Source organism: Coenobita brevimanus, chromosome 100 (assembly GCF_032717465.1).
Source record: "Coenobita brevimanus isolate Jiangsu-jjx chromosome 100, ASM3271746v2, whole genome shotgun sequence".
Lineage (NCBI taxonomy): Eukaryota > Metazoa > Arthropoda > Malacostraca > Decapoda > Coenobitidae > Coenobita > Coenobita brevimanus.
This window is the reverse complement of record NC_137053.1, coordinates 61,802,780-61,817,779: the sequence shown is the minus strand read 5'-3', so window position 1 is coordinate 61,817,779 and position 15,000 is coordinate 61,802,780. Positions and strand designations below refer to the sequence as shown.

Sequence of the window (15,000 nt, the reverse complement as noted above, 5' to 3'; positions counted from 1 at the left end):
GAAGGGAAGAAAGGAGGGAGAGAAGAAGGAACTGATGAGAAAGACAAAGAAAACGAAGAAGCGAGAAAAAAGAATAAGAAATAGAACTGAAATAATAATAATAATAATAATAATATATGATGGTGGTGGTGATAATAATAATAATAGTAGTAGTAGTAGTAGTAGTTGCAACAAAAACTATAATAATAATAATAATAATAATAAGTAATGCATCAAGGTAAAGAAAATTTCCAAGGATAGTAAGAAACGTATTGGTAACTAATTTTTATCACAGGAAAGGCGCCCGTAGGAAGCCTTCAGGAGAGAGAGAGAGAGAGAGAGAGAGAGAGGCCATTAATACACTCATTTGCTCTAAGTTCAAAGCCCATTTCAAGTCAGAGAGAGACAGACAGACAGACAGACAGAAAAAAAACATCTCTTCAGGCAAACACCACTCTCTCTCTCTCTCTCTCTCTCTCTCTCAGTTTCTTACAAGATCTTTATAACATCTTAACGCTTCTAAAGGCAAGATTCATTTATTTTTTTGAACTTAAGGCAAGATTTATAAAAGGTCTTATACTCACAGACACTGAAATGTTTTATAAATATATTGACTTACCTGCGCCGATGCTGACAGGTCTATAATTGGTACACCTGAGGGTTCTTTTCCCTTCTTCCCCTCCCTCCCTTCCTCCCTCTCTCTTCCTCTTCCCTCCCCCTCCCCCCCACCGTTTTGAGAGGGAGGAGCAACTCTAGAATCGGCCCAGTCCGCCTGTCACTCACCTTTTTTCCGAAACGTGGTTATTCGTTCCCGTAGAGTTTAGTGTGTTTAGGAGAGCCCCAGTCTACTGCCCTGAAGATTCCGCACATACCTCTCTCTCTCTCTCTCTCTCTCTCTCTCTCTCTCTCTCTCTCACTCCATCCTTTCTCTCCTCCCCCTCCTCTCTCTTCCATCCATCCTCTCTCTCCATTTTCTTTCTCCTTTAGCCTCCCTCTCCCCTCCCCTTCCCTCCCTCTTCTCTCTCATTCTCTCTCTCCCTTAATATTTCTCCTTCCCCTCTCTTCTCCCTCCATCCCTCCCTCCCTCCTTCAGTCCGCCTCCCCCTCCCTCCCTCCTTCAGCCCGCCTCCCCCTCTCCTTGCTAGTTCTCTCACCCTTAACGTCTCTCTCTCTCTCTCTCTCTCTCTCAACCGGAAAAACCCTAATTCAGTCTTCGTGCCGGCCAGACTGCGAGATAATGCTTGTTTCCCCCTTGTCCTTCACGCAGCAACACAATTAGGGACCTTGCTGTTACGTCGACTGTTGAGGGTTTTATTCCAGGGGAAAAATTGGACTTGGAAAAATTCTTAATGAGTCTCATGTCATCTACAGGCGTTTTTCTTAACCCCTTTTCTTCTTCGACTTATTTTTCTCCTCCTCCTCCTTTAATCCTCTATCTAGCTCCCTTTCCCTTCTCCTCCCTTCCTCCCTCCTCCTCTCCCCTCCCTCCCCTTCCCTCCCTCCCCCACTCCCATTCCCCTCCCTCCCTCTCTTTTCTCACTCCCTTCCCCCTCGTCTCTTTAATTTCTCTCACCCTTTCTCCCTTAACTTTTCCCTTCCTCTCCACTCCTTTCTCCTTCCCTCCCTCTCCACTCCTCCCTCCTTCCCTCCCTCTCCACTCCTTTCTCCTTCCCTCCCTCTCCACTCCTCCCTCCTTCCCTCCCTCTCCACTCCTCCCTCCTTCCCTCACTCTCCACTCCTCCCTTCTTCCCTCCCTCTCCACTCCTCCCTCCTTCCCTCCCTCTCCACTCCTCCCTCCTTCCCTCCCTCTCCACTCCTCCCTCCTTCCCTCCCTCTCCACTCCTCCCTCCTTCCCTCCCTCTCCACTCCTCCCTCCTTCCCTCCCTTCTTCCCTCCCTCCCCCTCTCCATCTATCTCTTTATCTGTCCGTCTATCCATCCATCCATTTATCTATCCATCTATCTGTCTGTCGTTCAGTGAATTTATCTGTCTGTTCATCCATCCATCCACCCATCCATCCATCCATCTATCTATCTGTCTATCAATCTATCTGTCTGTCTATCTATTTATTAGTCAGTGAATTTACTTATCATTTTATCTATCCATCCATCTGTCTATCAGTCTATTTATCCGTCTATCCATCCATCCATCCATCCACCCTTCCATGTATCTGTCTGTATCTATCTATCTATCTATCCATCCATCCATCCATCCATCCATCCATCCATCTGTCAGTCTATCTATCCATCCATCCATCCATCCATCCATCTATCTATCTGCCTATCCATCCATCCATCCATCCATCCATCTATCTATCTGCCTATCCATCCATCCATCCATCCATCTATCTATCTGCCTATCCATCCATCCATCCATCCATCTATCTATCTGCCTATCCATCCATCCATCCATCCATCTATCTATCTGCCTATCCATCCATCCATCCATCCATCCATCCATCTATCTATCTGCCTATCCATCCATCCATCCATCCCTTTTACTCAACTGTTTCTTTACACTTAAATCCATAACACTTCCTATACTCCTTTCACCTCAACTTGGCCCAGATTTTCGTCCTGTCGCAGCTTATTTCACGTAGCTCCTTAGCAGAATCAGTTCCTCGATTCTACACCCTTTCCTTAGCACTTCTTCGTGACTAGCAATTTAAGATGAAAGGAATATTGTTAATTAGGCTTCTGGGTTAATTACTTGCTCACCTGTTTTGCTGGCCAGGTGAAATTTGGAGAGAGAGAGAGAGAGAGAGAGAGAGGAGGGGAAATTTAAGGAGGATGGAGGGACACTTGAAGGAGAGGGAGGGAGGGGGAAGAGAGGTGGGAGAGAAAAGAGGTGAGGAAGATGGAAGTATCAGGAGGAGGAGTCTGGAATCAAGAGAGGAGAGAGGGACAAAGACGAGACGGAAGAAAGGAAGAATCAGAAAGGAGAGGGAGAGGAGGAGGAAGAATCGGAAGGGAGAGGGAGGATTGTTTGCCCTTCTCCCCAGGGAGTTGGCAGCTCTTGGTTGTGCCTTCAGTAGCGAGGTGGCCGGCAGGGGAGGCCCCGCCGCCACCACTACTGTAGCACCTAAGCTGCCCCACCACCACAAGGTGACTCCCACTTTTTTTTTTTTTTTTTTAATAGATGATGATAGTAGACAGTGTTTGTAACAGTGGCAGCGACAGCAGTGGTCAGCAATGCCTGTAATAGTGGTAGTAATAATAGGGTACTACTGACCTAGCCTCTGCTTTCACTCAGTGGGCGGTTCAATTTCTGCAGTCGTTGGATGCACTCATGAACTCGTCACTTTGGGTACTTACTCTGGCACGATTTCTGAAGTACGTTCAGTGTGCACATTTTTTAGATCTGATGAACTCTCCTGCGTAAGTCAATTTTATCTGTGTAGGAGGACTTGCATGTAGAGATTCATTAGCGAAATCAACAAAACCTTTGCACTTGGCCCAGATTGCTGGATAAATGTCCTTAAATGTGATTATTGCATAATACGTCCGGACGGAACACCGTCCGGTATTGTGTCCCCAGGCTCATTGACGTGAACCCAGTGGACTGGAGGCTGAAACTATGTATTAGAAATCTAGCATCTTCCTTTCAAGGCAAGGGAAGTAGTTGATGGACGTTTGTATAACCTGGGCAGTGGATCCACCGGGCCATATGGGTGCCACCACGTGTGTATGTGTGTGTGTGTGTGTGTGTGTACGATAATTTTGGGGTAAATTCCATTTTTTTCTGGTCTCTACGATAATTCTGTTTCTTATATGGCAACACTGTCTCAAACCCAGGAGGGCCAGGACGGGATTGGGATCAGTGTGTTCTTGGCAGTGGAGGGGGGAGGACACGCGCTCTCCCACTCGTCACCTGTAGCTCCTTTTCCACTTCAGAGCAGCCTCACCACTCACCCCTCCCTCACCACGCACCCCTCATACCTCACGCTCACCCCACACACCCCCACCGTCATCCCAACTCATCATACACTCGCTCAAAATGAAGAAGCAGTCACACACCATTCACAAAAACAGTGCTTTCGGTTAAAAACGATGATTTGAAAAGAAAACTCGATCGAATTCTCTCCAATCCGATGAAGAGATAGAGGGAGGAGAGAGAGAGAGAGTGAGAGAGGGAGGGAAGGAGATAAAGAACATCATAACTTATCGTGAACACCGTGTCAGTAAAAGTGAACACATTGAAGATAACACTGGATCATTTTGATTTCAACATTTGAGGTAAGTTATGATCGGGTGTTTATTATATTTATTTATTTATTTATATTTTAAGCTGTATTTGTTAATTTTTATGAGTTATTTTGTGTCGAAGTTTGAAAATTAATGATGTTGGATTGGTGATGGTGATGGTGGTGGTGGTGTTGATGATGATGATAACGATGGTGGTGGTGATGGTGATGATGGTATTGATGATGATGTTGTGGTGATGGTGATGGTGATGCCGAAAGTGATGATAGTGATGATGAGCTAGATTTGGTCAGGGGAGCATTATTACATTAAATTTGCGTTCATCTATACCCTCTTCACTCTAACTTGGCTTAAATCGCTCTTTCTCCATCTTGAATCCGGAATAATAACGTTTAACTGGTATATATTGTTTTGCTTGTCACGAAGAAGTGCTGAGTGAAGGATGGAGAGCCGTGGCATTGTCTTTTTATGAGCTACGTGAAATTAGCTGCAAAACGACTAAAACATCAGCTTAGTTAAAAATAAAGGAAGTAGGCTAAATTGTTAGATTGGGGTTCTTAGATGTATTTAGATGTGTGTGAGAGAGAGAGAGAGAGAGATTTAAGGAACTACAGTAGGCTGTTAGATAAGGTTTGTTAGATGTATATAAATATTAGAGAGAAAGAGATTTTCTAAGTTCATCAAAGTTAATTGTAGGTAGCTTAGCTTTGAACAGGTTAGATAGGGTTAATTAGGGTATGTAGGTTAGGTTTGTTTTGAAGGTAAGGTTAATGGCATAAGTTAATTAGGACAGTAATTAGGCCAGGCTATACAGGTAGGGTTAATTAAGACTAGGACTAGAATAATTAGGCTTTACAGGAGGGATTAATTAGGATTTTAGGCTAAAATAATTAGAAATGTAAATTTGGTTATACAGGTGAGGTTAATTAGATTGTAGATAATTAGGCTGTACAGGTAAGGATAATTAGGACAATTAGAATAAGTTATCCAGGTATGAGTAAATAGTGTTGATTAATTAGGCTATATATAGGTAAGGTTAAGTAGGATTGTAAGCTATTTAGACTACAGGTAAGGTTAATTAGGGTACTGTATGGAATTGAGGATAAGGTAAGTAGGTAAAGTTAATTAGGATATGTAGGAAAGTTTAAGATATGAAGGTTAACTGATAAGAAGATAAGATTAATTAGGATAAGTTGATTAGGATTTGCAGGTAAGCTTAATTAGGGTATGTAGGTAAGCTTAATTAGGATATGTAGGTAAGCTTAATTAGGATAGGTAAAGTTAATTAGGATAGGTAAGGTTAATTAGGATATGTAGGTAAGATTGATTAGGGTAAATAAGTTAATTAGGTAGGTAAGGTTAATTAGGATCTATAGGTAAGGTTAATTAGAACGTGTATGTAAGGTTAATTAGGATAGGCAGGTAAGGTTAATTAGGATAGGTGAGGTTAAATAGGATATGTAGGTAGGATTAATTAGGATAGGTAAGTATGGTTAATTAGGTGAGGTTGATTAGGATACGCTCAAATTAACACTGAAGCTCCTATGACCCACTCAAAATCGTGTCATTAGCCGGAGCAATATTAGAGTTGCCCCTATAATTAGAGGGTCAGAGTAATTAGGATCTGAAGGGTGGATTAATTAGGATTTGGATTAGGATTAGGTAGGAATTGAAGGATTTGAAGATAGTTGATGGTTGGATTAAGTGGGATTTGAAGGTTGGATTAAGTAGGATTTGATGAATTAATTAGGATCTGAAGGTTGGATAATTAGGATTTAATGGTTGGATTAATTAGGATTTGATGGATTAGTTAGGATCTGAAGGTTGGATTAATTAGGACTTGAAGGTTGGATTAATTAGGATTTAATGGTTGGATTAATTAGGATTTAATGGATTAATTAGGATTTGATGGATTGATTAGGATATGAAGGTGGATTAAGTAGGATTTGATGGTTGGATTAATCAGGTTTTGAAGGCTGGATTAATTAGGATTTGGAAGCAGGATTAAGTAGGATCTGAAGGTTAATTAGGATTTGAAAGTTGGCTTAATTAGGACTGAAGGTTGGATTAACAAGGATTTGAAGACTGGATTAATTAGAAGGGTTATGGTGTGGATGTGACAGAAAGATTTAGGAGAAAGACATTGAGATGGTTTGGCCACGTGGAGAAGATGGAGAGTGAGAGACTGACTAGGAGAGTATAATGTGAGTAAGGTGGAGGGGGATAGAGGGAGGGGGAGACCGAGGATGAGACGGAAGGAGAGAGAGAGAGGGGGGGGGAGACCGAGGATGAGGTGGAGAGATGGAGTGGAGAGGTATATGAGAGAGGGGAGTGTTAGTTGCAGTGGGAGGGCAGAGAAATGGCAGGGTACAGGGCGACATGGAGGCGATTTGTTTGTAGCCACCCCGTACGGGATTAATGGTATAGATAGAAAGAAATATTAATTAGGTTTGAGGGCTGGATTAATTAGGATTTGAAGTAGGGTAGGGAGATTAATAGCCGCTGAAGGGGTAGCCAGATTGAGAGAGAGAGAGAGAGAGAGAGAATATTGGCAGTACCACATCCTACCTTTACTAGAGTTTGTAATGTGTGTGTGTGTGTGTGTGTGAGAGAGAGAGAGAGAGAGAGAGAGAGAGAGACTAAAAATCCAATTCCCGTCCCACGAGTTACCTTCCAGACAAATCCCGTTTTCTTTTAGCAGGTAATTTGGCAGGAATGTAAGGGGGGTCTCGGGTAGCGGGGCGTCAATTCCCCAATAAGAGAAGAGGAACGAGGTAGCCGTGTGCCCGTAAAGGTGGGAACGTGCGGCCTAGAACGGACTCAGAGAAAAAAAAAATACTGTAGTAAAGACAAATTTGAGATTTTTTTTATTATTATTATTTTTTTGAACGTCCTTTTTTTTTTTAAGGAGCCACTTCGATGTTATTATTCTTAACTAGTGACGGAATGTCTGTCTTTCCTTTATATTAATAATATTATTATGCACCTTCAGGAGTGTAGGGGCCCGTGTCTAGGCTTCAGTTCCCCTAACATATTAAGCAGAAGATTAGCTAGAGTTACGAAAAAATAGTTCTATACAGGCCTATTTATATCTTACGTAACTATGATATTGGTAGATTGAGTTGCCCACCCTCCACTCATGCTGTGTAGCGCTACCATTAGGTGATACTAAGCTGCGTGACAAGCCAAATGATTTCTTGTGGGCCAGGTAGTAATTCGCATAATGCCACGCAGAGGGATGACCTGGCACCCCTGGCTTAAATGAGACTAGCTAAGAAGTCAAGTCCAGAGTACCCTTTAAGGGAAATAAAGATATATATACTGGTGTGTGTGTGTATATATATATATATATATATATATATATATATATATATATATATATATATATGTGTGTGTGTGTGTGTGTGTGTGTGTGTGTGTGTGTGTGTGTAGCTATATATTTTACAATAGTGTTTATAAATACCCGATTTCTTAAAAATTATTTTGGAGAAAAACATGTGTAGCAGAATCGTCATGAGGTTATGGTTACCGGCAGTGTGTGTGTCATGTGATAACATCATTTGTCAGTAACCCATTGTGAGCTGTTAAATTTAAGGCGAAATACCGGTACCTGATGTCTGAAAATGACATCTGCGTCTTAGCGAAGACAGATTCCAATACTCTTTTTCATCCATGGGGTGAAAAGATAGAAGATTTTCCCAGAACTCAAGAAAAAGCATTTTTTGAAAAGAGAATAAATTAAAAAAAAAAGTAAAAAGATGTAGGCGTATACGGTTCCGGAGCATAATACAAAATAGTTCTGTTCCTTATTCAACAAAAGCAAAAGGAAAAAAAAAATGGTGGAGCTTCAAACTGAGGAAACACAGCTTCAGAAGTTAAAATATCGGTGGAGTTAAACAACAACAACAGCAACAGCAGCAGTATATACACCGCGAGAGGTTAATAAAGAGGAAAAACAGTAAAAACAGTAAAAGCAGCAGTATATACACCGCGAGAGCTTAATAAAGAGCAGTGACCGGCCCCAACTAATCCATTGTTGTGACCGCGAGCAAAGTGGATTAGCTACCGCGGCGTGTACTGACCTTGACGCTGTGTGTGGCGATTAGTGAGGTGGAGTTGGGGTGGAGGAGAGGAAGTGGAGTGGATGTGAGGTGGAGGAGAGGAAGTAGAGTTCGGGTGGAGGAGAGGAAGTGGAGTGGATGTGAGGTGGAGGATAGGAAGTGGAGTGGATGTGAGGTGGAGGATAGGAAGTGGAGTGGACGTAGGTGGTGGAGGATAGGAAGTGGAGTGGACGTAGGGTGGAGGAGAGGAAGTGGAGTGGATGTGGGGTGGAGGGGAGGAAGTGGAGTGGATGTGGGGTGGAGGAGAGGAAGTGGAGTGGATGTGGGGTGGCGGAGAGGAAGTGGAGTGGATGTGGGGTGGAGGAGGGGAAGTGGAGTGGATGTGGGGTGGAGGAGGGGAAGTGGGGTGGGTGTGGAAGTGGAGTGGGTGTAATAGTCTACCATGTGGTGGGATGTTAGGGTAGGTTTTGTGGTAGGGTGCGGTATGGTAGGAAACAGGTATGGTATGTTAGTGTGGTTCTGTATGGTAGGGTATGTTATGGTAGGACCATAGATTAATTGTAGGGTTAGGTAGGGGTAGGAAACTTAGGCTAAGTAGGGTACGGTATGTTATGGTAGGGAAGGGTAGTTGGTACGTTACGGTAGGGTTAAGTAGTTGGTATGTTATGGTAGGATGGTTTATGGTACATCACGACTAAAAGTAGAATGGGTAAGCTGTGAGTAGTATAGTAGATTATGATTATCTACCATATGCTGGGAGGGTAGGAAGGGGTTCAGGCGCGGTAGAAGCAGAAAAGTAGGTGAGATGTGGTATGAGGGAGGTGGTATGGTGTGACGTCTCAAAAATAGCAAAAGTCTACGGGAATAAAACACCAGATATCCGTAAATCATTAGGGCGAGACAGGCAGACCGGCATCTCGTAATATCCCCACCCACCAATAAAACTGAATATTGTAATCGGCATGCTAGGATACGATGGAACAGGCAGAGAGAGAGAGAGAGAGAGAGAGAGAGAGAAAGGATATCAAACTAGCTTTACCGATAAAACAGATGATAAGTTTCACCCCAGCGATTCTTATCAGGGCATAGCGTGTTTTATCGTGCGTTTTACTGTGTGTTTTATGAGTGTTTTGTATGGGTGTAAGTTGTAGGGGATGGAAATGTGTTTTATGAAGGTACTGCTGGAGTGTGTTGAGTGTACGCCTTATGTTGATGAGGGATGTGTATGGTTTTGACGCACATACGTTGGCGTACACACACACACACACACACACACACACACACACACACACACACACACACACCAGGAAGAAAGTTTAAATATTTGGGAGTGTGCATAAGCCTCTGGCGGAGAGAGAGAGAGAGAGAGAGAGAGAAAGAGATGGGGAGGTTGGTAGAAATGAGTGAAAGAGAGAGAGAGAGAGAGAGAGAGAGAGCAAATAAAGTCGGGAAATGGCTTGATATCGCTTAATCCATACGTCATACATGTTTGAGGAGCAGCGGTGTGGGATCGCGTGATGGGAGATAGATAGATGGATTGATAGATAGATAGATCCTGGAATAGATAGATGTATAGAAAGATACTGGAGTAGATGGATTGATAGATACTGGAACTGATAGATGGATAGATAGGTAGATACTTGAAGAGGTGGATAGATAGATACTGGAAGTGGTAGATGGATAGATAGATAGATAGATACTGGAAGATATATAGATAGATAGTGGAATAGATAGATTGATAGATACTCTTGCTTATGTAGGATAGTCAGTAGGCTACCGTACATCGATTACCAAGTTAGTAGTAGTAGCAACATTATTATTATTATTATTAGTAGTAGTAGTAGTAGTAGCTTGGTAGTAGTAGTAGAAGTAGCATTATTATTATTATCAACCCCAGGCTCATCTCAAACGTGAACTTAGTGGACTGCAGGCTGAAGTTGTCCTCATCCTGCAGTCAGCCATCCTCATTTCGGGGGATAGGGAGGGAGTTGAGGGACATTTTACCTAACCAGGCAGAGGAGTTGCCCGGTTATATCGGGACCACCACGTGAAGGCGTCCCTCTCCAGCAGATTTTACCAGGTTGAAAGGAGTAGACTATATGCATCCCTTGTCACAGCATCATCATCAGTAATAGAGTAGCCCTGTGTGGAACTAGTCACGAAGAAGTGCTGTGGAAGGGACGTAGAGCCGTAATCATTTTCCGCCACTGAGCTACGTGAAATAAGCTGCAAATGGACGAAATATCTGGGCCAGGTTAAGGTGAAAGGAGTTTAGATGTCTTTTAAGAGTGAACAGTATTAAAGCATAAGTAGTGGTGGGCTAGCCTATAAATGACCTTGACGTTATACGGTGACCATCCATGCACCCCCTCCACTCCACCCCCTTCCCTGACCATCCATGCACCCCCTCCACCCCATCTCCTTCCCTAACCATCCATGCACCCCCTCCACCCCATCTCCTTCCCTAACCATCCATGCACCCCCTCCACCCCATCTCCTTCCCTAACCATCCATGCACCCCCTCCACCCCATCTCCTTCCCTAACCATCCGTGCACCTCCTCCACCCCCTTCCCTAACCTTCCATGCACCCCCTCCACCCCATCTCCTTCCCTAACCATCCATGCACCCCCTCCACCCCCTTCCCTAACCATCCATGCACCCCCTCCACCCCCTTCCCTAACCATCCATGCACCCCCTCCACCCCTTTCCCTAACCATCCATGCATCCCCACGAGTTGCATACACAGCTGATCCCTTCGCCAAACATCCTCTTCATAATCCATGGAACACCATCTGTCCCATCTGTCTTTTCATCTCTTGTTGTCAGGTGGTTTAGTTCAATTTTTGTGGTTAATAAGGGTCTTAATTTATCTATCTGTCTATCTGTGTCTGTCTGTCTTTCTATCTGTCTATCTGTCTATCTATCAATCACCTTCAGTACCCATAACTACTTAAATTTTTCGTGTATTGCGGGGACGGCAGTTTCATCTGCCCTACATCTTTTTCCTCTCCCCACTACCGCACTCACGCCCACACCCGCAGACTGAGCCGTCCTCAAAACACGCAAGATACCCATGAGAGGAGTGTCTAGTGCAGCGCTATTTTTGGACCCCCCTGTATTTTTTAATGGGTAGAATGGCGTGCTTTTTTTTTACCCCTTCACTACGAGAGGAAAAAATCGAAAAAAAAAATCATGGGGAAATGTAGTGATCAGATTAAAAAAAAAAAGCTGCTTTGGATATTCGGGTAGGTTGGGAGAGAGAGAGAGAGAGAGAGAGAGAGACCTGGGTCGGATATCGGACTAGGTTGGGGTAGAGAGAGAGAGAGAGAGAGAGGATGTTTATCAGTATGAGATGGGAATAGCGGGATAAGGCGGAGAGGGAAGAGGAAGGAGGGAGAGGAGGAGGAGGAGGAGGAGGAGAGGGAAAAAGAGGAGAAAGAAGAGGGAGGGAGAAGGGAGGAAAAGGAGAGAAAGCAGGAGTAGAAGGAAAAGGAAGGAAGGAGAGGAGGAGGAGGAAGAGGAGAGAAAACAGGAGTTGAAGGAGAAGGGAAGTGAAAAATAGGAAGAAAGGAAGAGGAGAAAGAGGGGGAGGGAACAGGGCTGTGAGAGAAGGGAGGGAAGAATAATGGAAGAAAAAGAAGAAAGGTGCGAGAGGAAAGAATAATAATGGGAAGAAGAGAGGGAGAAGAGGGGAGGAATAAGAAAGGCAGAAGAAAGGAATAAGGGAGAGAAGAAGGAGGAATGAGAGAGAAAGAAGAAAGCATGTAGTAAGGGATGAGAGAAGTATTATTAGTAAGAGTGGGGATAAAGAACTTGGGGGAAATAAATCGTGAGGAGAAACGGAGTGGGGGGAGGGGGATGAGTGGGGGTGGTGGCGGGGGAAGGGAGGGGGAGGTAGGGGACAGGTGGTGTGTGTGGGAGTGCAGGGGGGGAGGGAGAAACCAGACGAAACTAAAATTACTCCCGGTAATGAATAATCTCTTTTGTGGGTGTAAAAATATTGGGAGTCACTCAGAAAGCCAAAACAAATGGACTGTATTGAAACGTATAGAGACGAAACGAATCAGGTGAAACAATAAATCAGTCAGTGAGAAAGGTGAAAAAAGCACATTATTGAAACAGTGATTGATAAAGGTGACAGGTATTGCAAGTCACACCTTAATAGTGAAACAGGTGAAGCATTTTGAAACAGCCAAGAGAAACGAGCGAACGTAAAGGAAGAGTCAGTCTAAAGGATGAAATATACTGAAACGTTTTGTCCTTTATTCTCATCGGGTAAGGAGGTTCCCAAACACCTCTTCCTTAGCGATTTATTCTCCGAACTACCCATTACTCTCCTTTGGCTTCTTATGTCTTTTTAGTAGCGAGATAGATGGCACGAAAAAAGCATATAGTAACGGAGCAGAATCAGAGATAAGTCGGTAAGGAAGAGGTGTTACTAAGCTTCCTAACTGCACTCGAATACCGCCTCTAATCTTAATAGCAAGAAGGATGAAACATGGTGCAGTTATGCCTGAAAGACGAAACATAGTGAAAGTAAATGATGCAACAGGTGAAACATTTTGAAACTAGAGCTCCCGTGTTGCAACTGTGATTGGCAGGGGAGGGAAAAGAACAGGAGGAAGGGAGGGAAGAGGAGGAGAGAAGGGGAGAGGAGGAGGGAAGGGAAGAGGAGGAGGGAAGGAGAGAGGAGGAGGGGAAGAGGGGAGGTGTTTGAGACGTTTTGAAACTGTCTAAAAGGTGAGAAATATTGGAGCGGTAAGTCAAGTGGCGTACCCAGAAAACTTGTCCATAAAAAGACGAAACAGAGTGAAACATATTGAAACTAGAGCTCCAGATTTGCAACGTGGAGTGAGGGGAGAGGGGGAGGAGAGAGTGTAAGGGTGATGGAGAGAGGAGAAAGGGAGGGAGAGGGAGGGGAAGGTGAGGAGAGAGGGTAAGGGAGAGAGTGAGGGTGAGAATGAGGGAGAGGTGAGAGTGTAAAAAGGAGGGAGAGAGGAGAAAGGGAGGGGAAGTGAGAGGGGAGGGTGAGGAGAGAGATTAAGAGAGAGAGTGAGGGTGAGAATGAGGGAGAGGGGAGAGTGTAAAGGGGAGGGAGAGAGGAGAAAGGGAGGGGAAGTGAGGGGGGAGGGAGGGGAGGGTGAGGAGAGAGGGTAAGGGAGAGTGAGGGAGAGAGGAGAAAGGGAGGGGAAGTGAGGGGGGAGGGTGAGGAGAGAGAGTGAGGGTGAGAATGAGGGAGAGGTGAGAGTGTAAAGGGGAGGGGGAGAGGAGAAAGTGAGGGGGGAGGGAGGGGAGGGTGAGGAGAGAGTGAGGGTGAGGAGAGAGGGTAAGGGAGAGAGTGAGGGTGAGGAGAGAGGGTAAGGGAGAGAGTGAGGGTGAGGAGAGAGGGTAAGGGAGAGAGTGAGGGTGAGAATGAGGGAGAGGGGAGATTGGAAGGGGAGTGTGAAAGGGGAGGGTAATGAAGCAGGATGGGTTGGGTGACGTCAAGGGTGAATAATACAATACCAGTCTTTGCCTTGGGGGCTTGTCCGGCTTCTGAAGGGGGAAGGGGTTGGGGGAGGGGAACGGGGAGAGGAGAAAGGGTGTTGCTGGTGACAGGGTGTGAGATGCGGTGGTGGTGGTGGTGTGGTGGCGGCGGTGGTGGTGGTGGTAGTCTTGGGTGTGGTGGTGGTGGTGGTAATAGAGTTGCTGATGGCTGTGTCCAAGTTGTGATCTTGCTATTCGTGGTGTTTTTGTGGCTAGCACTTGTGGTGGAGATGGTGTGGTAATTGTGGTAGTTACGGTGGTTGTGGTGATGCTAATCGTGGTAGATGACATATGAGAGCAGTACATAGGAGATAAAGACAGCACAGACTTAGAGTAAGATTATGTGCTAGCGTAGGAGTAATTACACCAAAACTCTAACTTCAGTGTGTGAGGAAATAAGAGAAAAGAGAAAAACTTCCCCCACCACACCCTCTGGCAAAGACCGAGTAGCCAGGAGGAAGGCAGAAGAAAGAAATCGTGAATATTGGAAAGAATGACATGTATAAATAGTGTTATATTGTACTTAAACTATCCTACATATGTGCAACAACGTCTACAGTATAAGAAAAGAGTAGAAAGTATTAGTTACACATGGACTTCTGTATGTATCGGAGAGAATGTGGGGGAAATAGTTTAATATATTCCATCTCTAGCAACTCCATCACAGAATACATCCATAATAATGAAAGTAATCTGTGTTCTCCCTGTCGCCTCTGCCTGCGCCTTCACCTCAAAATAACACAATTAATTTAACCGTAAATTGGCGAAATGGCTGCCTGATTTCCTTTCAACCCCTTCCATGCCGTGATGTCTTTGTATATTTTATCCTTTCTCAATCCAGGTATTTTATTTAAGAGAGTGACCTAGTAATGAAGAGGTTAATTACGCCTATTTTTTCAACTTCTGATTTGCCAAGTCTCTCGTAAGCTGACGAAAACAGGCTGGTAACCAAAATATAGCGTAATTTAAAAAGAGTAATATAATCTTGGAAAAGGTCCTTGTGTTTTCAGTACTTTGATTATTTTCCGATACGGTGGCCTAGAGGAGGGAGGGGTAGTGGAAGCAAGGAAGGAGGGACGGAAGTGTGAGGGATGGAACGAGGAAGAAAGGAAGAGGAAGCAAAAGAGGGAGAGGGAGTTATTTTTTTCTTGTCTGTGTATGTAAGTAATTTTTGACGAAGGAACAAAAATAGGGAAAAATGTTAATGTCGTTGTCCATCCTCCAGAAAAAT

General features: G+C 44.3%; 1 protein-coding gene across 1 annotated transcript in view; it reads left to right on the top strand.

The window, feature by feature from the left end:
* The first annotated feature begins 4,139 nt into the window (after positions 1-4,139).
* LOC145414558 (solute carrier family 35 member F3) overlaps positions 4,140-15,000 on the top strand; it is a 77,170-nt gene continuing 66,309 nt past the window's right edge. Inside the window, exon 1 of the mRNA XM_080284077.1 lies at positions 4,140-4,214. The gene's annotated coding sequence lies outside the window, so the exon portion shown is untranslated. The remainder of the gene's footprint in view (positions 4,215-15,000) is intronic.